This window comes from Sphaeramia orbicularis, chromosome 20 (assembly GCF_902148855.1).
Source record: "Sphaeramia orbicularis chromosome 20, fSphaOr1.1, whole genome shotgun sequence".
In the NCBI taxonomy this organism is placed as follows: domain Eukaryota; kingdom Metazoa; phylum Chordata; class Actinopteri; order Kurtiformes; family Apogonidae; genus Sphaeramia; species Sphaeramia orbicularis.
Window position 1 is genome coordinate 26,656,159 of NC_043976.1, and position 23,921 is coordinate 26,680,079.

A 23,921-nucleotide genomic window follows, 5' to 3' on the forward strand; every position below is an offset into this window, starting at 1 on the left:
TTCACAATAGCACTCCTCATAAGAAGGAGGAGGTTAAATTCAATTTCCAGAGGATGATGAGTGACACTGCAAAGCATAGATGTAATAATAAAAATGATTTTATATGTGAAGTAACACCAGTTGACACGTACCATATTCAAACAGACATTTTAAAACATTTTTATATCCACCTACAACTATATTATTATGGGTTTTGTACTAAAAGTGAAGTAAAATGTTAAACAGAAACAATAATATAAAGGGAAAGCTGCAGTGATTAGGCATTGATTTCACCTGCTTCATCTCCTTTTCGGTCAGCTCGGGACAATCAGGCAGAAAAAAGGAAGAAAAAAAAAAAAACGATACACACAACCACAGTCTTTCCCTTCCCTACCCTTCCCTTCCTTCCTTCTCTTCCTGTCGACAGGAGAGGTGAGCTCCTTCACACCTCCTGTAAAAGGCCCGGGGGTGTGATGTTCTCAGATTGTTGTGTTTCTGTTCACACTCCTGCTCAGCTTTACTCACATCGTGTTCTACAAGTTCCCCTCAGCGCTGTGCACCACTGATTACAAGTGTACTGTTCCCCCAGCGTATCTCAGGTTTTGAAGGCCCCTGTAGGATTTCATACCTTTAAATACTGTCTCCTTCTACATTGCTCTTTTTTGAAACGAACATCATAGCGATCTTTAAGACCGGCGAGGTCAGTTCCGTGAATTTCTTGCAGGAGATGCTTTTTAAGGTTACACATTGATTTTTTTTTTTAGCTAATCAATAGCTTTTCACATGCAGCACATGGCACCTACGCTGCCTCTTCCCATCTGCATCTTGTTTTTATGTATTAGTAGGACGGCTGCATCTGCCAGCAACTCCTGCATTAACGAGCCCAGGGAAAAAAATAGGCGGATTTATGGTCAAAAGGCAGAGAAAAAGCAGAGAAAGGGCAAAAGAAAAGCAAAAAGGCTGTTTGTTAGCAGGGGGAGATGGAAAGTTGGGGCCGGGGAAAAAAAAAAAGCAGCGGAAGAAAAAGAGACTGTTTGACTCATGGGTTGACTCCATTATGTTTTGTAAGAGAGTGCATTGTGCTGCTGTAGACTCACTCTGAATCGCCAAACTCAGTTAATCATTGTTGAAGAGCCACAAAAGGCAGAGAAGGGTGGGGGGCGTGGCCGCATTGTCAACGGGAGGCAAGGCCGGGTGTGTTCGTGCATGTGTTTGTGTGTGTTTGCCGACACCGCAAGGGCCGCTTGGCAGGATGGGTGACACTTGACCTCCCTGCTCCCCTCTTTTTGCTCTATTCAAGCTCCCTGTTTGCCATTATGAAGTAAAATTAGCTCCCTGTTCACAAACCCTTGGCCGCCCTCTCAGCTCCACCCCTTAAAGGTCACAGCTTGCACCCCAGCATTTTGCTCCATTTTGTCGCCGCTAATGAGGTGACATGCCCCGTAGTTGTGCTTGCAAAACATTTCACACATCTTTCTTTAGCTAATCTTATGGCATCTCACTTGTTTAAAGGATAAGCAGCTGGTGTTTGCCACCGGGGGCTGTAAAAGGCAGATAGAAGATGAAGGGATGAGGAGTGAGGTGGAGGGCGGAGGGTAGAGGAGCAATCATATGAAAAAGCTTTGCAAGTATTAAGGCGAAGAGGTATTTTCCCACCAAGCTGGAACACTCTTCCCATCTTTTGTATTCATAAAAAATGACGGATCACAGTTGCTGTCTTGATAGCGGTATGAGACAAATGAGAAAATAGCGAGAAATATATAGGTGCATCCACTTTTTGTGTGGGTTTCTGCGAGCACAAAGGAGTTTTTATAGGAAAGACTAAAGTGAGTGACAGTGGAGGAGGCTGTGATTGTCAGGGGGACCAGCTGGTGTGACAAAATGATGGGCCATATTGTTGTATCATCTTACTCCAAGTCCACCTGCTGCTCCATTAACTGCGATCTGACAGCAACAGAGTATATCAAACTGCTCCTACATAAGCGAGCGAGGTGAGTGTTTTCTTTCCAATGGAGGGAAAACAAACAGGAAACAACAGCTACTGTACGACTCACTGACCACAACTGGGCCGACGCAAGATACATGAGCTGACTAAGTCCACCTGTTCAGACTAATGAGCTGGTAATCTTTGCAAAAAAAAAAAAAAAAAAACACCTCGAGAGCTTGTTCATTTGGAAATATTGGGCTTGTTAACAGACAATAACAGTTTTAGGTTTAACTGGTTTACACTTTCATTCTGTAGAAATCATGCACCTTTGATAATTTTCTATGCTTTATGAATCTTTGATTGCTTTTCTTTTTAGGCAGTCATTGATTTTGTGGTATCTTCATATGCATGTTGTTGGCTTCAAACCTCACCAAAAGTCTCTAAATTCCTGCTGTTTTCCAATAAATGTGCAAAGAGAGATGCTTATTTTGCAAAGCATATTAGTTGCTTAGTGTCACACAAAATGAAATGCTCATAGTGCATAGAAAATGTCATAGAATAGAATGTCTTTATTGTTATTGTACAGGTACAACAACATTTAAAAAAGTGCAATCATCCTAGGTGCCATAAAAAGTATAAATAATTTATATAAAAGAGTATAAAAACTAAAATATAAAAGAAAAACCCTGATGGCATAAATATCTAAAAAAACAACAACAAAAAAAAAAGCTGCATAAAAAAGTGTCACTAGAAGTATTAAAGACACATAAAACATCATCATATACCCGGTGGGACAGATGGGTCCAGGGTGTCTTATGTGGGAAGTTCACACCTGTGGGTAAACATTCACAGTAGAACTTTGCAAATACTACTAACCCGCAGCCAAATCGAGAATTAAAATAATCCTGACTTGCGGCTTCAATGTCATGAAAAACTTCCTGCAGACCCTTTACGTAATCAAAGTCAGTGTCCCTGACCGGGGTTACCGAGGGCCAACTCGGTGTGTGGTATGAGTTCAGCCTGTTTAAATGTTATGTGGAGCATTATTAAGTGTTTAATTTCACAGTAGCCATGTCTGTATGCTCCACTCACCTCAGCTCTAAAAGGAGGCCTCCCAGACTGTGGAAAAGGTCCTTAGAAACTGGGTGGACCCATGAAAAAGGGTTCCACCCACCCTTGCAGTGCAAACGTCATGGCCAATTTGTTAACCACAATTGATTTGGTATGGTGCAAAATGACGCCACAGCAAAGGCAAAGGCATATCTGTGACCCAGAAGGGAAGTTTTTATTTATTTTTTTTATTTAGATACAGAAGCTCCGGCATCAGAGAGTGTCTTTGAATAAACCGAGGACAATAAGCAGAGCGGGAGCTGTTGCAAAATGTAGAAGAGTTCTCTTAAATACAGCTGCTGAATCTAATTTCACTTTCCGAGCTGAGTGCTGAGCGTGACCAGCCCCATTCCTCAACGAAGCGTACTGTTTAATTCTGACTGCTAATGTTTATTTACTTATTTACACATAATTAAATTCAGACTCTGCTGCACTAACTTTTAATAAGGAGACCAGTGTTGCAGTATGGCCTCTGGTATGTGTTTTATGTTTGTATATAAAAAAGGGGGGAAAAAATGACCAGGTCTTCTGCTTTTTAAAGCAAAGGATCTATCCCAGCACCCCCTGCAGCAAGGACCCAGTTTACTCTGTGAGTGAGAGAGAGAGAGAGAGAGAGATGGCAGCCTTCAAAGGAGGTATGTTCTAGATCACACAGTTGTTTGTGTGTTGGTATGAATATAAGTTTTCTCTGTGGATGCACAGTATGCCAGACTGCTACCCTCTATTCGTCCTCATTCTTCCAACCCCAACCCACCCTCAGGACAGTAACGCTGGCATGGGGCCGGCTTTGAACCTGCCTCTGCCGTGCTCTCTAATTGTGGGGAACTCGGCGGGCTTCGGCCTGTGCAGCTGTGCGCCGCCACCGCTGTGCCGTGACAAGCGGCTCCCTCCCCGCTGATCGTTCACTGTAAGGTGTTTTTAATTACCAACTCATCCCTCCCACCACTTTTTTAATCTGCCTCTGTGCGCCAACTGAACCTCAGAAGTTTCCTGCTCCTCCTTTTTCTGTACCACACAATAGCAGATGTGGTTCCAACCGCCCATTGATACGTACTTCAAAATGTGCGACTGGAAATTCAAATATATTACCAAAAAGTTTGAGAGAAGAAAGTTATGTGTTGACAGAAGCCAAAATGATCAATAAATCAACAGCAGAAAGAAGCAATGAAGCGACAAAAAAGTAATGCTGTCAAATCTCCTCTACTTTGCCCAGTCTATTTTGTACTCCATTCTTTCCTTTATATCACTTGAAACCTGTGAGCATCCTTTAGTTATTGGAGGTTATGGGCTACAGCTCAGGCTGAAGAGCTTTGTTATATGTTACACCCTATTTTTCTGCTCTTATCAGTGCCAGAGGTCCAAACAGACGTACATAATTACCCAAAAACCACCACTTTTTAAAAAATGTCACCCCTCCATAGTAGAAAAACCAATACTTTACTCTTTTTTTTGCTTGTTTTTTTGATATGTGGTTAGATTTGATGCTTCATTTTAGTGGAAATCAAGCTATTATCACCACCTGTTCATGATAAGAGACAATTCAGGAAGCAATAGAAATCAAATTTAACACACAACAAATTTTGAGGCTGAACTTGATGACAGCACATTAACATCCTGACTAATGCTATGCCTTTACCTTTTTAAGCTATGTTAGTGGATTGTTTTAATGTGGTTCAGACCAAAGTGAGGCAATTTTACTAGCAAACAGACCAGATGTACCAGACCTTTGTACAATTCAAAACAGAGCTTCAATGCAGCAAATGACAACACAAGAAACTCCCCATATGGTTTTAATATATGGGTTTACTGTGGCTGTTTTCTTGCTACTGCGGTCTCACTAAAACTGAGCTAAGCATGCATTACAGTAAAGGCAATTTTCTGACCAGCTCTACATTTATCAGCAGTTTAAAAGTGGACACAAACAGCAACTTCATGGTAAAATGCTCTTTATAGTTTGGGATTATTATTTTTGTCAGTCCTTATCTTACAAAGGACATGTTCTGGTATCCTATTTGTTTTGCCCACTTTGGAATTATTTTAAAAAGTAGGTGTGTCTGGCTCAATAAAATGCATAATCATGTCTAGAAGATCATTTTGGACCATGTTCAGGAATGCATCTTCAAAACTGATCCCTATTAGCATGATAATGTCTGTGATACTACGTATGTAACTCTTTTGTATTAATAAGGACATGATCTATTCAACTAGAAAGGAGTTCCATTAAAGCAACAAATACTTATGATCATAAAAACAACAAACATTTGTAAATAAGACATGTTAAGGTGATCAGTTGGGATGTTCCATTCACTTCTGTATGTAATGTATAATTTTTAAACCTTCTTAGTTTGCCTTCAAATTGAACATCTTGCCCTCCTCATAGATTCTAAAGCTTGATCTGTTTTATGTATAAATATAGTGTGTTTAACCCTATAAGGCCAGATGTATCATATTTGATACATGAGTTTTGAAGCCCTCTACATGATCAGTGTGATATTTTTTTTTCTTGAAAAACCTGATGTATACAATTAGATACATGCAATACACGAATAATCCTCCAGGGGGAAGGAATTCATTCAACAGAGGCCTTTCCATTGATCCTACAAGATTATCATTAATGAGGAAGGAGGCAGAATTTTGATGATTTTGAAAAAAAAAAAAAAATACCAATTTGTTGGACAGGTTTATGTTATATTATGTTTTTGTTTGTTGAAAAATAATATTTGAGCATTGAGATCCGATGTATCAAATATGAAACGAAATTGAAACTCATACATGGAAATTGATGTTTGAACAATTTTTTTTTTTTTTTTTTTTTTTTGGTTCACAAGGACCAATAAAGGCTCCAGTTTCAAAGAACTGGAATTTTCTGTCAATGACTTAATGGTTCAGGCTTTATAGGGTTAACATATTTCAAGCAGTAGAATCTACAAGGTGGGAAAGAATATTATTTTAGATTTTAAAAGTCAAACATAAGGATTTTGAACCTAATTTTGCTGTATTTTCCATCATGATATTCAAATAAGTTCAGGTCAAAGGTCATGTTTGGTCATTATATGGAGCTGGATACATATTAAAGGCACTATTTACGTATTATATACATGGATGATATATATGTTGATAAAATTGCATAAGAGCTTTGATGTGATTTTTAGGAAATATTGCTGGTGCAAGATGATGGCCACTGGGGGTGAGTTCAGCTACAGCTGTAGCAGCTTCTGGAGGTTTAGATGGTTGTAGAATATCAACACATGGTATGTTAAAATGGATCCTTCATGGAATCAAAAATTCAACTATTTCTGAGTAAGTCTATGAAAGTGGACCAGGTAGGTACAGAAGAGACAAACCCTTGCCCCTTTAAGGTGATCACAGGAGTCATTACAGTTGTTCATAACTTACACAAACCTTACAGTGTGTTTTAAAGCCTAGAACCAAAGCTTATTATCCACCAGTTGTATGCCACCACCACCACAATACTACAGTGTTTCATCTTTTTACACTGTACCCCCAGTTTTCTAGAGGAACAATACACTTCTGCTGTGCCTTTGTCAGACTGTCATCCACCTTTACTCTCATTTTTAGTTTCCTTATTCCTGTTTTACCCTTCACTCCATTTCTTCCCCCTTCCCCTCCCAAATGCACATTTAGTTCATTCATCGCTCACAGAGGGCCATAAAAGGAGCCTTGTCATTTATGGAGAAATTAAATCACGCAAACTGGCATTCATCCCAGCCACTGGTGCATGGAAATGATGTCACCATTCATAAGCGTCATCTGGAAAAGTTTGCAATCACTGTCACTCTGTCGCAAATTAAACAGCAGCGTCTTGAGGACAGATCTGGTTAAATTATTATCAAACTTATAATCTCCTTTGGAATTTATATTTTATCTACAAGAACAATCAGGGTCCGTATTTATCCTCCAAATGGCTGCTACTAGAGGTTTTTCTTCCTTATTTCACTTGTAAAGATGTCTCCACCAATACCATCATAGAAACCTGAAAGGTTTTCATATGAAATCCTGTGCCCAGAGCTAATTTTTCAGAGGATCCTTCTCCGCCTCTTACTGACACTGATAATGGCAAGAAAAGTCTTTCAGCCCCTGCTACAACGCACATGCCAATCTAGCACCTTATTTGCCGCCCAAGCTTACAAGACAGGCGATAGCTTAATGGGTTTGATAGGGAAAAAAAAAAATGAATCTGTTCTCATCTTGAGAAACTAGAACCTTGGCTCAGACTGAAGAATGAGGTCTGAATGCCAAACAGAGGTCCGTAAAAAGCAGATAGGCATTCCTCTCCTTCAGCATGACTTGTTTGAAGTAGCGGCAGTGCAGACGTGCTGAGAATTGAAGCCACGCTTTGAGCCTGAGCTTGTGTTCACAAAAGTTTTTTAATGTGCCACCAAACCCCCTCCCAGCTGAAGCAGGGTTCTCGAATATTCACCGTGACCTACTTGTGCAAACCAGACACGCAACATATTTGTTTGGGTAAACACACTTTATCAATTAACACAAAAAATGAACTATCGATTAGATGCAGTAATTATACAGTGCTCCCAGTTTGCGTCTTATTCATCGCAGCGCTCTGACAAATCCCCACAGTCACCCTTAAATCATTCTCACTATACTCCCTGTTTACAGCTCAGAAGTATTATTGGCATTTATTATTGTGTTTCAAAACATGACCGCTGAAAGTCAAAGTTTCTTTCTTTCTTTTTTTAAACAAAAATTCCACACCTTACCTTTTCAACTTAATTCTTCTCTTTCAGCCCCTCTTCTGTAAAAAAAAATCTCGTTTTTCTTCTTCTCTTATCTCTTTGTTCTTCTTTTCCCTGCACGCTTCCTAAATTTCCCTTGTAAAAGTTGTAAAAGAGACTGCCTGCAGTGCATCAGTTTCCCTAAAGTCACCTTGAGTCCACGCTCTCTCACTGTCCTCTTTGTAAAGTTTCCCCTCTTTCCATCTCTATATAAATATATATCTCCTTTTGCTGTCTAGGCTCTGTCACTTCTGCCTCTCATAGCAGTCTGCACACTCTCATCCCTGGTGTTGCCTATTTGGGGACCCAATCAGACTAAAGGACCAATTGTCCCTCTCTTTACAATCAGTGGGACGGCCTCCCCCGGCTCCAGCGTAATCCAGCAATCTACAACCTCAGGCATGGGAAGGAGCAGTGGACTGAGAAGAGGTGGAGAAAGAAGAGGAGGAGGAGGGGAAATGGAGGTAGATTGACAGCAGGATAGGAGTGAAATGACAAAAAATCAAAGAGGAAGAGGGGGGGATCTGCAAGAAGCGAAGGATGTAGGAATGAGAGGAGTGGTGGTCTGTAACCAAGTGGATGCAAATGCTTCACTAGAAAAGCAACTCACTTCATCTGGAGGTATTTGGAAATGACTAAAGTGACCAACGTGGTGTGGAACAACTTGGGAGTGGATGGCGATTGCTTGGGGTGCAGGCTTCTTGGATCACTGACCAGCGAAGTAGAAAAGCATGAGGAAGGGAGAGAAAAGAAATCACCTTCCTCTCTCATGCCGGCGAACCTGCCCTAATGCATTTTAATGAGCCGGTGTTGTACACGACTGGATCTGTAGAGGGATTTATGGGCATAAAAGATGAAGCTTTAAACTGCATTATATTCCGCTGCTTGCCCAGTCAGAGTCAAAGCAATTAGTTTTCCAAATTGGCAAAAAGATCCTGAAAAATTAGGTGCACGCCAATACGCACAAAAAGCACAGTGGAAGATTAGTCATGGTCACGGAGATGTGATCCCTGTTTAGCACTGAGTGAGAAAATAGCAGTGTTTCATTTAAGCAATCATGGACTTAATGCAGCAAAAAGGGGTTTTCAGACTTGAGTCTCTTGCATATTTCTCCTCCTGAGGAGAAGAACTGGGAAAGTGAAATCATATTGGAGATGTACTCAACCATGTTTAAACAGAAATGAGAATATATTACACAGTAGGAAGAAATGTTCTAGGTGGCTGCTCAGCTTCTTATTTTTTTTGTTTATTTTTTTACTGCGTAGCATGTTTCATATTATTTTCATAGTCAAAATAGTGATGCAGCTCTAGACATAAACTCGCAAATTTCCATCAGGACAATTTTGCTCTTTTTTTTCCACTCGACAGCCCTTTGACTCTCCTTAATCTTCCTGACAGAGTAATTTGGTGTGTTGTACAGCTCCAAAAATACAGATGAAGGCTGTTGTCACCCACCGAGCCAGATGGTCAAAAGGTTGTACTTCTCCATCGGTTCAATACGTTTTTTTCTTTCCACCACTCTGTCCCTTTCAATATGTCTTCTTTCTCATTTGGCAGGTCATTCTTCTTCACCAATGCCCCCCTCCCTTCCCTGCTGCCCTCCCTATCGTCTTTGTCTCTTTGAAGACCTGACTGGTTAGCGCCCCAGCCAATCTGTCAGCGAATGCTTGACTGGACCCCCAGAAAAAAAAAAAAAAAAAAAAAAAAAAAAGGCAGGGGCTCCCTCTTTGTTGGGGCGGGCTGCAAAGAGGGTGGCATTCAGACCCATTGAACAACACCTTCCATCACTGTGGCAGAGCAGGGGATAATAATTGGCAGAACAAATTGAACCTATAGGGCTTAAGGATGGGCCTGTGTCTGTTTTTAAAGTCAGTTCTGGTCACAGACGTCTGGAAAACAAGTCCCCGTGGGTCCTTTCACAAAGGCACAGATCTGCCGTAGAAATAGATTGGATACAGTTACGTTCTGCATGTCGCTGGACTTTGGTGGTGTGGTGATATGCAGGATGTTAAAAGGACACGGTGCTTTCACGGGTCTGATCAAGTACGCCTACCCTTAAAGGTTTGTGGGTGAGACTTATAAAGACCGTGACATGTTCTGTCACCTCAGGGTACCTCTACCAGCAGACTGCTCAGGTTTCCTTCTTTACAGAGAAGATTTCATGGTTGTTAGCGGTGCATATCCTTATTTCCTGATTTTGTCACTGGTCCATTGTTTAGTCTGGTATAACTGTCCCATTAGCTGTTTTCTTCACAAAGCAGACATACGTGATGTACAGTTCTGTTTCTGATGTTATTTTCAGAAATGCACAGTATGAAAAGAACTAATGCACAATGCATCATCTGTCTGTTTGTGCTGAGTGTCCTATGTATTCTATAGTGTAAACTGTGAAATGATGCAAGTGCAAGCTGAGTTCTAAGCAGCCGTGGAAAGATCAACTGACTGGTTTGCATTTGTGAGCTAGTGGCAACATGTTTGATTCAGAAACAAACAGAAGAATTGTGACCCTCAAGAAAAACTTTTTCACCCTGAAACTCAAACTATAACAGAAACTTAAAGGCTACGGTTGAGACTTTTATATTTTTACTCCTGCAATTATTTTGCTATATTATGCCTTTTACTAGTGGTGAACGTACTGGGAGGGAGGGGAGAAGCAGATGGGGTTTAAATGCAACAAAGGTCTAGGCTGGACTTGGCACTTTCCATATGCTTCAAGTGTTTCTTGAACATGAAAGAGACATAAAACCTGCAGAAATGAAAATTTATGGCCACACAGGGGCAACAGTAACATCAAGACACCTAGAACAAAACAATATTATCATTTAAAACAACTCTAAAACTCTCTTTGTCTCTTAACTGTGCCTAGTGAATACACAGATACCCAATGCAAGAGGTGTTTGAAGCAAAGGCTAATCTGCTGTCCCTGTAGGAACAGTTTTAAGAGACTAAAACAGTAAAACATTGAGGTAAGAAGGAGCACAATAAAATCAGTAGGGTACAAATACAGAAATTATATGACATGATTAACCACAAGATAATAGGTCCCTTAAAAATGGCAAAGTTTGCAGCAAATTTCCAGTGATCAGGTTCCTGAGCTTTTCTACAAGTCTGATTCTGAGAATGAACAGGAACAATAAAACTCACAGCGTGACATTGAACATGATGTCTAAAAGTCAGAGGAACAGTTTTAAGGGACTAAAATAGTAAAACATTGAGGTAAGAAGGAACAAACACAATACAATCAGTACAGAAGGTACAAATATAGATATTACATGACATGATTAACCACAAGATAACAGTTCCCTGAAAAATGGCAAAGTTTGCAGCAAATTTCCATTAATCGGGTTCCTGAGCTTTTCTACTTCCACAGAAAACTAGTCTCATTCTGAGAATGAACTGGAACGATAAAACTTACAGCGTGACATTGAACACGTAGTCGAAAAGCCAAAGGAAGCTGCAGAGACAGATATTAATTTGTTTTTATTTACCACTGCCAGGGGAAAATACACATTGTAGCCTATTATTTTCAGTTTATTTCAAATCATATTAGTCTGCGCAACTTAGAAATGTCACAAACTTCATTAATCAGAGAAGCCTCTGGTGTTCTTGGTTGTGCGACTACTATGGCCACAGCTATTCACCAGAGATTTGGGCTTCATTTCAAAGGTCTGCAGCCAAACTAAGACTCCTCCATCGAATAAGCATCCCTGACCCTCTCTCCCAATTCTGCAAGTTAAATAAGCTCTTAATAGTGCAGTGCATCCAATAGGCAATTAAAAATAATGACAAAAATTAGGTGCACCAGACTTGATGAAAAGTGCAGCCGGGGAAAGTAATTCTCTACTTGTCGCCTGCCCTTCTTTACCCTCACTTATCATGTAACAGCCTTCAGACAGAATAACCTAAACAAAATTCACTGGGTTTGATTCAGTGCTTCACTTTGCCACCGCCGCCACCACTAGGGGAAAGCATGAAAGAGGGTTAGGTTTCAGAAGACTGAGATGAGAGAGCGGCAGGGAGAGGGAGCAAAGCCTCCATGTCATCTAAGATAAGAGGAGCAGCTCTCTTCCCCTCTGCCTGAGATTAAAAATGGCATGGAGCAGAACAAGCCCAAGTACAAAGAGCTCCTCTGTGTCTTTGGGCTGTGTAGTGAAGCCTTTTCATGTCTGATTTTGGCTACAGGTTGAAACAAAGGGAAATTAGGTGGCAGAGTCATTGTGATTTTTTTTTTTTTTTTTCTGTTTTTTCCACGAGGGAGGATTTGTAAACACTAGCCATGTTAAAGCTGAAACTGTAACCTTTACAGTAATTGGTGGAAAAGACAAAAAATAAGATGTTTGGCCTTAATTGTGAGACATCAGAGCTGGCGAGGGGTTGAAAAGAGTGAACCGTGGCATTAAATGCTTGCCTGGCATCATCTTAGCCTCCTGTTTTGCGTGCTCATCTCAGACAAGCTGCGTCTTTCAAGATCCCATTTTCCTGGTGACCTTTTCACCATTTTTCCCCTCTCGTGTCTGAGCTACGCCACCTCGGCAGGGTATTGACTTTCACTCCGACGTGTTAAACTTTGCCATCCGTGAGCGTCTCATTGCCAAAGCTCAGCTGTGACAAGGGGCGGCATTCAGTTTGGGATAAAAGGCTCCCTGGGCCGTTTGATGCGGTATTCCAGCGGGGATAGGCTGGGACTTGGCCTTGATGAGCTGACAGGAGCCGAGGAGACGTGGGGCCTCGAAGCAGCAGGACCGCCAAACCACAGGAACAGCGCGCCATGCTCTGATATTTACCCCTCCCTGTTCTGTCATTCCCCATAACCCCTACTCTCTGCTCTGTCCCCGTGACCTCGCCTGTGCTGCTGAATCCAAAATGAAAGACTAAAGTAACTTCTGAAGTATAAATTAAGCCGGGCGCACATATGTTTTGACAGATGCAAGCAACAAACACAAATGCACGCAGATGCATGACATGAAATATGTGAATTATAAATGCTTTCTGTCTGCAGTGTTAATTATTTACATGTATCTAACAAAAACTGACTACAGAAAAAAAACATGTTTCTCCAAATGAAAAATAACAACCCATTCCATGTTTTTTTAACTTGCAAAGTGGCACTCTTTGGGAATTTTGAAGCATAAAATCCCCCTTTCTGAACTTAATCAACCCAAACTGCACTAATGGACACATATAACTGCTTTAAAAAGGTTCATGCCCCGGTAGCAAGTGCACGCGTCTCATATCATCAGGCTTAGCTGAGCCTAATTCCCTACCCCCACCTCTCGGAGTCAATAGAATAACAATTAGGGGGAGTGTGCGCGCTCCATTACATGTTTGGTATGCGGGGGGTGTATGCACAGGCAGCCACGTCTAACCAGAAACAAACACACACAGGATAAATGTCTCCTTTGTTGGTTTCTGTGTGTTTGTAGTTCCACACTGATCCAGTGATCACAGGGAGAAATAGTTCAGCGGGGGTTTAAACAACACTGTCCGCCACTCTTCTGGCTTATCACAGCGGAAAAACCAATGGTTCCTTTCAAATCTATGTGTGTGAAAAGTTTCCGTTTCTTTACCAACTATATAAACATCATAAATCTAACCACGCCGCTGGAGCTTATTTGCTCTATTTTAGTCTTCCCCTCAGAGCTTGCAGTCCCGTAGATGAAGTCGTTCTCCAGTCTTGGCCGGCTACCTGTTAACTACTGGTGCATGAAAAAATTCAATTAGTATAGTTTGAAGTCAGTTTTCCACATGGAGCCTTACTCCGAAGGTCCGTAACAGCATGAATTGTGTAGGGGGGGAAATAATTTTTTTCTCTGTCACCTGGCAACTAAAAGCTTCAAAGGCTGTGTTCATCTCAGAAGGTCTTGGATCTACAAAACCTTTGCTTTGCCTGTGGATTTATTCGTAAAAATGTGCTAGATGGGGTCAAAGAATCTCAGACTCAGCGCTGAACCCTTTTACCAAACACGACTTCAGTGCACTCACGGCGATTATAATAACGACTCCTATGTTGGTGACTTAACCAGGTGCTGTTCGATAAAAGGTACATGTGTGTATTTGTGTGTAGATGGTAACACCAGCAGGACAAAGTAGTCTGCATTAGCATTAAACATCCTTGTGGAGCAATAACAAGAGGGACAGATATAGAGAACAGGTTACTATACACTGTGGCATAATATATATCACAATAAAAAAAAAAAAGTGATAAAATGCATCGTGAGGCTGCACACCGGTGTGAATATCTGAGTGCTTTTACTTTTACTGTTAGGAATCAGTGTCACTTTTTACAGCTACATTCCCTCTTACAGACATTTTCTCTTACTTGCAAAAAACTGCATATAGATTAAGATCTGCTTGCGTGAACTTTTTGTAGAGATTATCAGCTTCTGCCAAGGTGTAAAACTGCAGCAACTTGAATGTCCACTAGGGGCTGACTCCACAAGTGAGTTAATCCCCATTGACAATCATGAGAAAATAAGTCACTTTAAAGCTGAAATGAAAATGTTTACAGACTGGTGCAAGTAAAGGTTTGTACTAGGGATGCAAATTATTGATTAATCATTAGTTGGTTGACCTTATTGATCAATTAACGATTAATTGATAGGCAACGATTTTCCTGAGAACCTGAATTTCTCTTTCGATAGGATCTATAAGAATAAAAGCTACATATTGTTTATATACTTCATGAAAAAAACATGTCATATTCCTTAATGATTGATTTATTGTACCATTGGATACAGTACAGGCAATGACATTTATGGAGTAGAACTAAACAAATTCTGCAGAGAAATCCAAAAAAATAAATGAATCTGAAGAGGAACAGTTTTGCATCACTACCTGACATGATGGAGTGGCATTTCAGCAGAGATCAAATTCTTATCAACAATTAATTGATAGTCAATTAATTGTTTACATCTTTAGTTTGTACAGAGGGTGAATTTTTATACAACTCATAAAATTAGATTATACTAAGTCCAAATGTTATGTCTAATTAAGTGGTACTAGCGTTAGCGGGGTTTCAGAGTTTGACATTTAGAGCTCTTATTTATTGAAGAAAACTTAATTTTCTCTCTGGCAGGCAGCTAAGCCATAGTTATGTTCATATAATTACACTTACAAGGCTGTCAAGGGATTCTGTCATGAAGTTTATTGGTGCTAAATTATAATTACCAGCATAACTAAGCTACATTAGCTGGAGCTAGCATTAGCCTGTAGCCTGCTAATTAGCTTAGGTAGCTGCTGTTAGTGTGTTTATACCCTTAATGACTTCAACATGATATAAAATACAGCTGAATGTGGTCATGTTTATTAAGCAGCGGAAATAATTTAATGGTATTTATTGATATTTTTTTTTTGGTGAATTGACGTAGTTGGTGTTGTCAGTGAATTTTAAATTTTACACAAAATATAGATTCTCGCTCATAAACAACCAACATAATGATAGCCGTCTACAGCAGCTAAAGATGTCTCAGGTGTTTTTTCTGATTTTTTTAATTTAAGCCTCTGTTTTTATGTATGTTAGGTCATGCTAGATTAAATTTAGTCTGCTGATTTCACTTCAGTTTGTTAGTATACTGTCACTTGGTAATTTGCTATCACACAGTAGGCTAATTGTTGTTTCAGAATATAGCATAAAAAACCTTGGCATTAGAAGTTGTAATGAGTGTAAGTCCAAGTTTGTTTATCACAGAGTAACACAGATGTTACTCAAAGTGCTTTATGGCTAAAACATAAGAAAAACAACAATGAAGTAGAAGAATTATGTCAACATCCAGCATTCAGGTTACTTCAATTTGGAGCTAGAGGCAGTGGAGGCACAGGCATCATGTTCACCTGCTACCAGCCTGATTGGTTTATTCATACAATTCATAAATTATGTCTAAAAAGACCAAAACCATCTTCGGGAAAAACATGTATTTGAAAAAAGTTGAAGTAATGGTGGGCATGTCATACGCTAACATGGAGAGGGTTTGTGATTTTTACTGTAACAACCAGGAGTAGATGGAGATGTTTTAACTTCACATGTGAAGGTCTGTTTTGATATCCATCTTTAAGCTTCTTAATTTTTTATTTTCTTTCTTTATAAATTCTTTATGCTTATCCGTGCTTCTATGAAACTGGTCCCTAAAAACAGGACAGAGGGGCTAAAAATTCAAACCAGATATAGACTAATGTTATGAAGCAAGTTTGAAAGCACTTTGGGTCTATTTAAAAAAATAAATATTTACTGAGATAAAAGAAAGTATTTTTCAGATAAAACACATTTTTATATTATTTTATACAAAAATCCATGTGTAACATGGTTAAAAGGACACGAAAATTACGCGTTACTGTTTTTTTGAATATCTTTTTATTCTCTCACGGGTACATTTTCAGAATCAAACTAATAATGCAAGCCAGAGTGTTTCACAAAAATGACCGCTGTTGCAAATTCACTCGCAATTTATATGTGTTTAAATGGGCAGGTTCTGCATGTAACGTGAGTGGACACAATGGGTTTACGCACGAAACCTGGAATGAGACTGCTGATTCATGAAAAACCTGCATGTCCAGATTAGAAAAAACACTAGGATCATCAAATTTAACACAAAGTCTTTATTTATAGCGCTATATAAGACCATTTCAACCCATGTTTTCAAGATCAAACGCACTAAAACCTAGGTAGCTTTTCCTGTCCCAATTTTGATCCTATTTTTGGCCCCAATGGTTTATTAAAAATTCATTAATTTTGGGATGGCTCTGAACAAGAGTATAATTTTTGCATTTATCTGAGGTCATCATTAGGTACATCCTGGGGGAAATATATCTACATTTCTCTTTTATTATTGGTTCTAAAAAGCTGGTAAAGTGCCAGGTACCAAAATGAACCCAGTTTCATAGAAGCACAGTCTGGGCTTCACACTCTGCACCACTATCTGATATATTTTGGCTCAGATCATTTATAGACAGTAAGTAGCAGTAAATCAGTGCAAACATGACAATTCCAGTTACACATTGTCTCTTTTTGACATGTGCCAATATTCTGCCAGCAGCATTCTGAATGAATGGGAAATGTTTAACATTTTATTTCATAGGTCTGTCAGGAATTCATTAAAGGAGTCAATCTCCGAGGAAATAAAATCATGAAGAAGCTTTTCTACGTTAGCTACTAAATGCTATAATGATGATTTTATTACAGCTTTGACGTGGACATTAAGATCCTCATCGGTGATAATACTCAGATTCTTCAAGTTGTAGATATCAGTTTTATTTCCCCACACAGACCTATATCAGTCTATTAAATCATATGCTAGAGAGATATTCATTTTTGTCTCCTTCATCCTCAACTTTTAACATGTTTTATTACAGAATAAACGCTGTAAGACAACATTCTGTTAGACTTCTACTGTTGATTAACTTTCCTTTACATTATTACAGCCTATAGCAGCTGAGGAGTACTTATATTTATATGAAAACACAAAAAGATGGACATTTTATTTTCCATGAGTGAAAACTACATTTACGTTTTACATTTATGCATTTGGCAGATGCTTTTTTCCAAAGTGACTTACAGGGGAAAGCCAATCAAATCAATCAGTCAATCAATCAATCAATCAATCAATCAATCAATCAAATTTTATTTATATAGCACCAAATCATAACAAAAGTTACCTCATGACACTTTACATATAGAGCTGGTCAAAACCAGACTCTAAGCCAATTTACAGAGACCCAACAGAATCCCAACAGAATCAGTAAACAAAGATGGAGATAAAACTATGTGAATTTTCTTTCCCTTCGTAAACAAAGATGGAGATAAAACTATGTGAATTTTCTTTCCCATTGCAGAATCTTTTATTTTTCACTTTTTCTAACGTGCCTTTTGTTGCAATAAATCCTCTTAAAATGAAAATGGCAGGATTTACCTGCTTCCACATGGCGTGAAATGGCAGAAAATGATAGGACATACATAACAGCAGTGTAAATCTGCTCCACTGCATGAGAAGCCTACTATGGTGTTGATGCATTTTGGTGTTTTGGAAGTTAATGACGTCTTTACAGAGCAAATAAAGCTGACTTAAGGTAATCCCATAACTAATCTATTGACGTTAAAATAAATTTAAGTGTGATTGCCCCTTATAATTGTAACTTTCCTGCTAATCCCAGCACTAACTATATGGCATATTCCCTTCCTCTGAGTATTATCTGAGCACCCTGAGGACCGTATCTGATCGCTGAACCCAATTTTCCAGTCTATATACAAGTAGTTTATGATCCATGGTATCAAATTCTACCCTGAGATCTAATAATTCAGGACTGTTAGGCTCCTCGAATCATTATTCAGGTGAACGCCATTTAATTTTTTTATGATTCCAAGTTCTTTGGTATATTAAAAGGTAATGTGACTCGGTATGACTGATACCTACAAGGACCAAAATATGTCAAAACTCCGCTTGCAAATTATGCCACTGGAAGAAGTCCTTACTTCGTCACAAAAAAATGGAAGATACTGTGACTATGATGCTTTTGCATAGCGGAAAGAAATGATGTTGCATCGTCTATATAAAGTCTGTGGTCTGGACTTAAATGACTTACACTGCACTTCTCAAAGCTGCCAACAAGGCTAAAAAATGTCCTCGCTCCAGTCAGAAACAGAAGTTTTACGCTGATAAAGACAGTACATTTCTCCACATCAGGTATTTTACACTTAAATATTATTTAAAAAGTTGTTTAACAAATGAAAAATGAGAAAAAATGAATTAAACACCTCACAAAGTCAAAGGTCATTTCCATTCAGGTTTTTGTAAAATATCTCAAAAGCATCGAACTTTCAACTCTTCATCTCGTGTCCTATTGAGTCTGAAGCTGTCTATTGGTGGAATGAGGCATGAAAAACTGAGATTGCTTTGAAACAAAATGCCAGAGAACAGGATGTAACAAAAGCTTTAAGTGGCTGCTTGATTCAGAATGTGGCACCTGTTTTTCCTGCGTATTTAATAATGTTCCCATTAACGCTACACTGGGGTTGGTGACAGACTGATCTGGAATCATCCGTCTCTGACTGCTCTAATAACTCTACTACTGAGTTAAAACCCCAACGTGAAGCAGGATTCTGGGCTGCTGGATCCGGAGGCGTCTGAAAAACGTCACCTTCAGTTACTTCTCAAAGAGAGTCATTTATGTGCTGGATCGACAGCCGCACAAAGTAAAGGAGAATTTTTAAAACCTCATTTACAGAACTGACAAAAAAATATCTAAAGAATGTGGAAACATTTAGCATTGACGAAAGCGGGAAAAAGCAGACCGCCACCGCTGAAGTCAAATTAATTGCTATCGCTGCTGCTGCTGCAGTGAATGAGTTTTTGAACATGTGACACTTCTAGGACTGATCGGGGTATTATCTGTGGAAAAATTAAACCAGAATTTAGTCTCCTTGCACAAAACGGGATAAAATGACACCTCCACATTCACCGAAGTGACATCTGCAAATTTAGCAGAGACGCTGCAGCCTGGAAGCCAGGGTGACATGAAAAATTAGGAGCAGCGTTTCACTTCGTGTCAGATTATTTTAAAGATGGAAGCCGTGACCCAGTCAGCGTTATAATGCATGTTATTTAATATGGACCCTTTTGGAACAGTACGTTTTGTTACAGGTAAAAGTAAAAATGATAAGAATAGCTCTAATCGTGGCAAACTAATTAATTTGTGATTTAAACACTTTTTTTTTGGGATGACAGCTTTTCCATGGTACATTTTCAAGTAGTAACATCAGGTGTAAATCTCTCCTTAAAAAAAAAAAAAAAAAAGTTAACATCTGCTTGTTTGTGGGATTACCATTAGGGTTAGTCTTAAACTGAATAATTTAAGTCCAATATGCATGTTGTTAGGGGTTGAAAGGGGTCTTCTGGTTTCTGTATTTAATATTTGACATAAACACAGTGTAAAGTACATCAAATGAACCTCAACACTAACCCTAAAATGGGCTTCCGTCGATCAGTTGGGTGTAAAAGGTGGTTTCACTTTTTAATTTGCAGCAATATAGCTTTTTTTTTCTTTTTCTTTTTTAAATTACACTATAGTTTCACTGTTGCCTGGTCTTCCTGGTCTTAATTTTAACACTTTTTCATTTTCTCCCACTTATCCTTGTTTTATGCAGGATATTGTGTTCTCTAAAGGCTCTATCTAATTAAGTTTTTAAGTGCATGTTCCCAGTAGCTGGTTGTGGTATAGGTCATAATCCCAGTATGCTCTATGTCAGTCATTAGAGCAAACTAAAAATTCAAAGCATGTCCATAAAAGTTCACTGAAGGTGATTTCTCTCTTTTCAGGTAGATTTCATCAGACTCATTTATACTCAAGGTATCATTTTCCTCATAGCTTTTAAAAAGACAATATGTAGCTTTGACTTGATTCAAATTTGATCTAAAATCAGTGTTATTGGAATGTTTAGAATAAAGGCTTCTGAAGTTATGCCAAAGACTAAATTGCATTGGATTATACAGGCAATGAGCTGAATTTATTTACAACAGTGGGTTGAGGGATTATTATGGCCACAAGAGGGAGTAATGAGTCACTGCTGATTTAAGGTGTTACACCAAAGCAGCAGAAAGTGACCAGATGGGATGAAAACCACAAAAAAACAACATAGAGCAGTGTTTCCCAACCAGTGCTTCATGGCACATCTAAAATTATCCAGTTTCAACTTAAGTTAGAAAAGTGTCCACTCAGCTGGTTAATTAGCAACTGATTTACACTTTATACAGCTCATGATGTACTGTATGGGGTCCAATTTACCGGACATGGGATTAATTGCAGATTTCTTCCAATATAAAATAAATATATGGAATTTTTAGCAACTATATTAATCCTTAGATGTTACTTGATGCTGCATATTTTTTCTACCTTTAGGGGTGTCCTGATATAGAAGGCTTTACAAGATATACCTGGAATGTTCAGCATTTGTGACTTCCTCACAGCCATTTCGGTTACGAGTTTTAAAAGAAATGCACTTCCCACAACAGACCAATAGGTGTCAGTGTATAGGATGATGCACAAGCATTCAGTGTGTTGGCTGTTACGCAACTAAAACAACAAAACCTATGAATATTAGTGATGTTCCATACCACAGATTTCCTTTCCAATCTGATGCCAAGGAAAATTCAGGGTGGTATTGGTGATACCGATCTGATATCGATACTTTGTATAAATACACTTAAGGTCTGGAAAATAATTTTTAAAAAGTATAATTTAGATCATAACTTCATAAAGAATACAAGACATGAGAGTAATTACGATTTAATTATTAAGAACTATTGTAAAAATGAGAACTTGCATCTATTCTATCTATTTAATAATGCACGTTCTGTGTCCGTCTGCCGTCTGGTGTCCGATCGATGTTGCAGCACGGGAGGGAGTTTGCACACAATGTCGCTGTTGCACCACGGGAGGGCGTTTTAGCCACAGTTACAATGCTGCTAGTTCATGTAATTCATGTTACATGAACGTGTTAACATGAAACATGAAAACACTGAACATGTAACACAATAGCATCCAACATTGACACTTTCCTTCATTCACAAGTTTTTGTTAAGGAACAATAGCATATTTGCTGTTTTCCCCAGTAGTCTGTTCCATTTTTTGCTCAATACAGACTGAGTCAGAGTTGACACAGTACACACTTACTCAGGCGGAAGAAGTAGATCCCACCAATCACATGTCATTTGGACAAAATCCCAATAGTTTAGCTACTTTCCACTGCGTTCCTGATATACATTATGTCAAATGACCAAAGTATCAAAAGTAGCGATATTTTGATTTATGAATCAATTCTAGAGTGTAAAGATCTGGTATCAAAGATATCGATATTTCAGCATCGATCCGTACATCACTAATGAATATACAAGAGAACAGCTTTTGAATAGCTGTCCACTGTAATGACCATTATGCATGAAAGGGTTTAAACTATAATGACCCACTACTGTTAAAACTGCACTGAACTGAGCTGAATCCATTCTGTAGCAGTCACCACCAGTAAAGTAAGTGTGATGCTTGTGTTAACTTTACACTGTAAGGTTAGCTGGAATGTCTAATTGCATTGTTTCAAGGCTGTCCTTCTGTTAAATTGTCAAGTACATTTGGGCTCTTTCACAAGCCTCCATTCATACAGACTCTGCCTGAGGGAATTAAGTACACTTCTTAGCTTTGTGAAGTCAGATATAGGCTTATCAAGAGAAACATTATACCAACAAACCTACTGGAGTGGCTGCTGATGAAATTGAATCAAAAAAAAAAAAAAGCACTGGGACAAACAGATTTTTCAGTTACATCTCATCCACTCTGACCCTCACATCAGATAAATAAGGTGATTTCATAAGTGTTTTGGCCGTGACTCAAGCAAAACTGAGACAGTTGATAGGACTGACAAAGCAAACTGACGCAAGGCATATTTTTGTGAAAAGAAAAGACAAACTAAATAGAAGCCTCAAAATATGACAGGGGGAGCAGGGTGCAGTAAAATACTCAAATTTTAAAGACAGGTTGAGTGTTAGTGAACCTGCGTTGACAAAATGTCTATTGCCTGTGTAACCTCTATCCTCTTCAGTGAAGGCTCTGAAGAATCCAGCGACTATAAAACCCAAATGCTCCCTTTAAACCATCAAAATTCTTCTTTTCCATTCATGAGTTATCTTAACACGCTATGTAACACGGCTGCTGTTCGGCTCAGCCCACTGTGGTTTCACCTAATCAATCAGATTATTTCCGCCCCGAGAGCAGCTCTGTTTTGGAGAAATGTTTGTAACAATAGACCCCAAATCTGCACACAGGTTCAATTCCCTCAACAGCCAGCATACGTCCATCAACAGTCATGAGCGCTGTCAAAGTGTCCTTGAGCGAGACTCCAAATCCCATCCTGCTCAGCCATGCAATATAAATCACTACGAGCTCTGAAGGATTTCATTATCTCCATCGCTGATATTATGAAGCTTAAAACAAAAGAACAACACCGAAGCAGGAGTGCTGTTTTGTCTCTCAAAGGGGTGCGGAGGGAGTTTTTAGTTGAATGGATATGAGGACGGCTGAACCTAGCAGTCTTGAGTTTGGAACACGCCAGAATAATCTTTGTGGCGTAATGCAAGAGGACGTGCCGGTAGAGATGCGAGGAAAAACAATTGACAGAGCGTTTTTTTTTTCCGCGGCATTTTTAATTACTGGCTTTGTGTTTGTCTTGTACAAATGAGTGGCCTTTGGGAGAAGCAACCCCTTAGACTGATCTGTTCTTGTTTCTCCAAAATGAATGGCCTGACCTCCCATCTCCTCAGGATTCATCCACCTCGAACGAAATGCACGGACGATGAAGAGAGGCGGCTGGGTGTAGAGTGTGTTCCATATGATAAGACTGTATGTGAACACCTGCTTCGGGGCTTTGTGCATGAAACAAACCCCGCAATCCTTCACTTGCAGAAAGTGGGGATGTCTTCGAAAGCATGGAAAGAGTCTGCGAAGCGTGAAGTGTACCTGGGAAGTGAAGAAGGAAAAGACACTCTGCTCACTGCCCACTGTTTAAACATACACCTCCCCCTCCTCGCTCTGCAGTAGAGCACAGATATGCCTGGCAGGTACAGGTATGGGCTTTGCACCGCTGCCGCCAGTGAGATCAACGGCTGTGTCAAAGGAGATGATCCACAGCTAATATGCAGCTGTCTGACCCTATTACCTTTAGTGGCAGGGCCAGGCTGCTGCATCCCAGGAGAGCTCCTCCAGTCCTTCAGAAGAAATTTAGTCAAGCTCTGAACCACTCTGCATCTTTGCAGACGGACGCTGCACTCTGCATGAGTTTAAAAGTGCATGCGAGTTTGACAGCGAGAAACTGAGAGTACGGATTTGATCTGCAAGTTGACTCAGTCTGAGATGATAAGTTGTGAGGTGAGTGTTGCCCCTCGGCCGGCCCCTCAACGTCTGTAAAAATGATGATGCTCTCTTAGTTGTCAAAGGTGTCGACTGCTGCTCTGTTCATTAGCTTCACCGGATCACAAATGATTAGGAAAAAAGGTCATCAGCAGCAGCAGTACTGTATAATACTGTACTTCGCTTTCACACTAGTCTTGCATATTTATTTCCATCTCCACACTTCATTAGTACTGTGTCAGCACTGGTGTTCGGTCTGGCACATTCAC

General features: G+C 39.5%; 1 protein-coding gene across 3 annotated transcripts in view; it reads right to left on the reverse strand.

Annotated features, from left to right (window-relative positions):
• The window catches only part of LOC115410947 (cadherin-20), a 151,674-nt gene that overhangs the window by 49,694 nt on the left and 78,059 nt on the right, over positions 1-23,921 (reverse strand). For 2 of the 3 annotated variants that reach the window (XM_030122792.1, XM_030122790.1), the window contains exon 1: positions 7,756-8,019. The exons of the other annotated variant lie outside the window; for it this stretch is intronic. The gene's annotated coding sequence lies outside the window, so the exon portion shown is untranslated. Of the gene's footprint in view, positions 1-7,755; positions 8,020-23,921 lie in introns of those variants that run through there. 3 annotated transcript variants of the gene reach the window in all.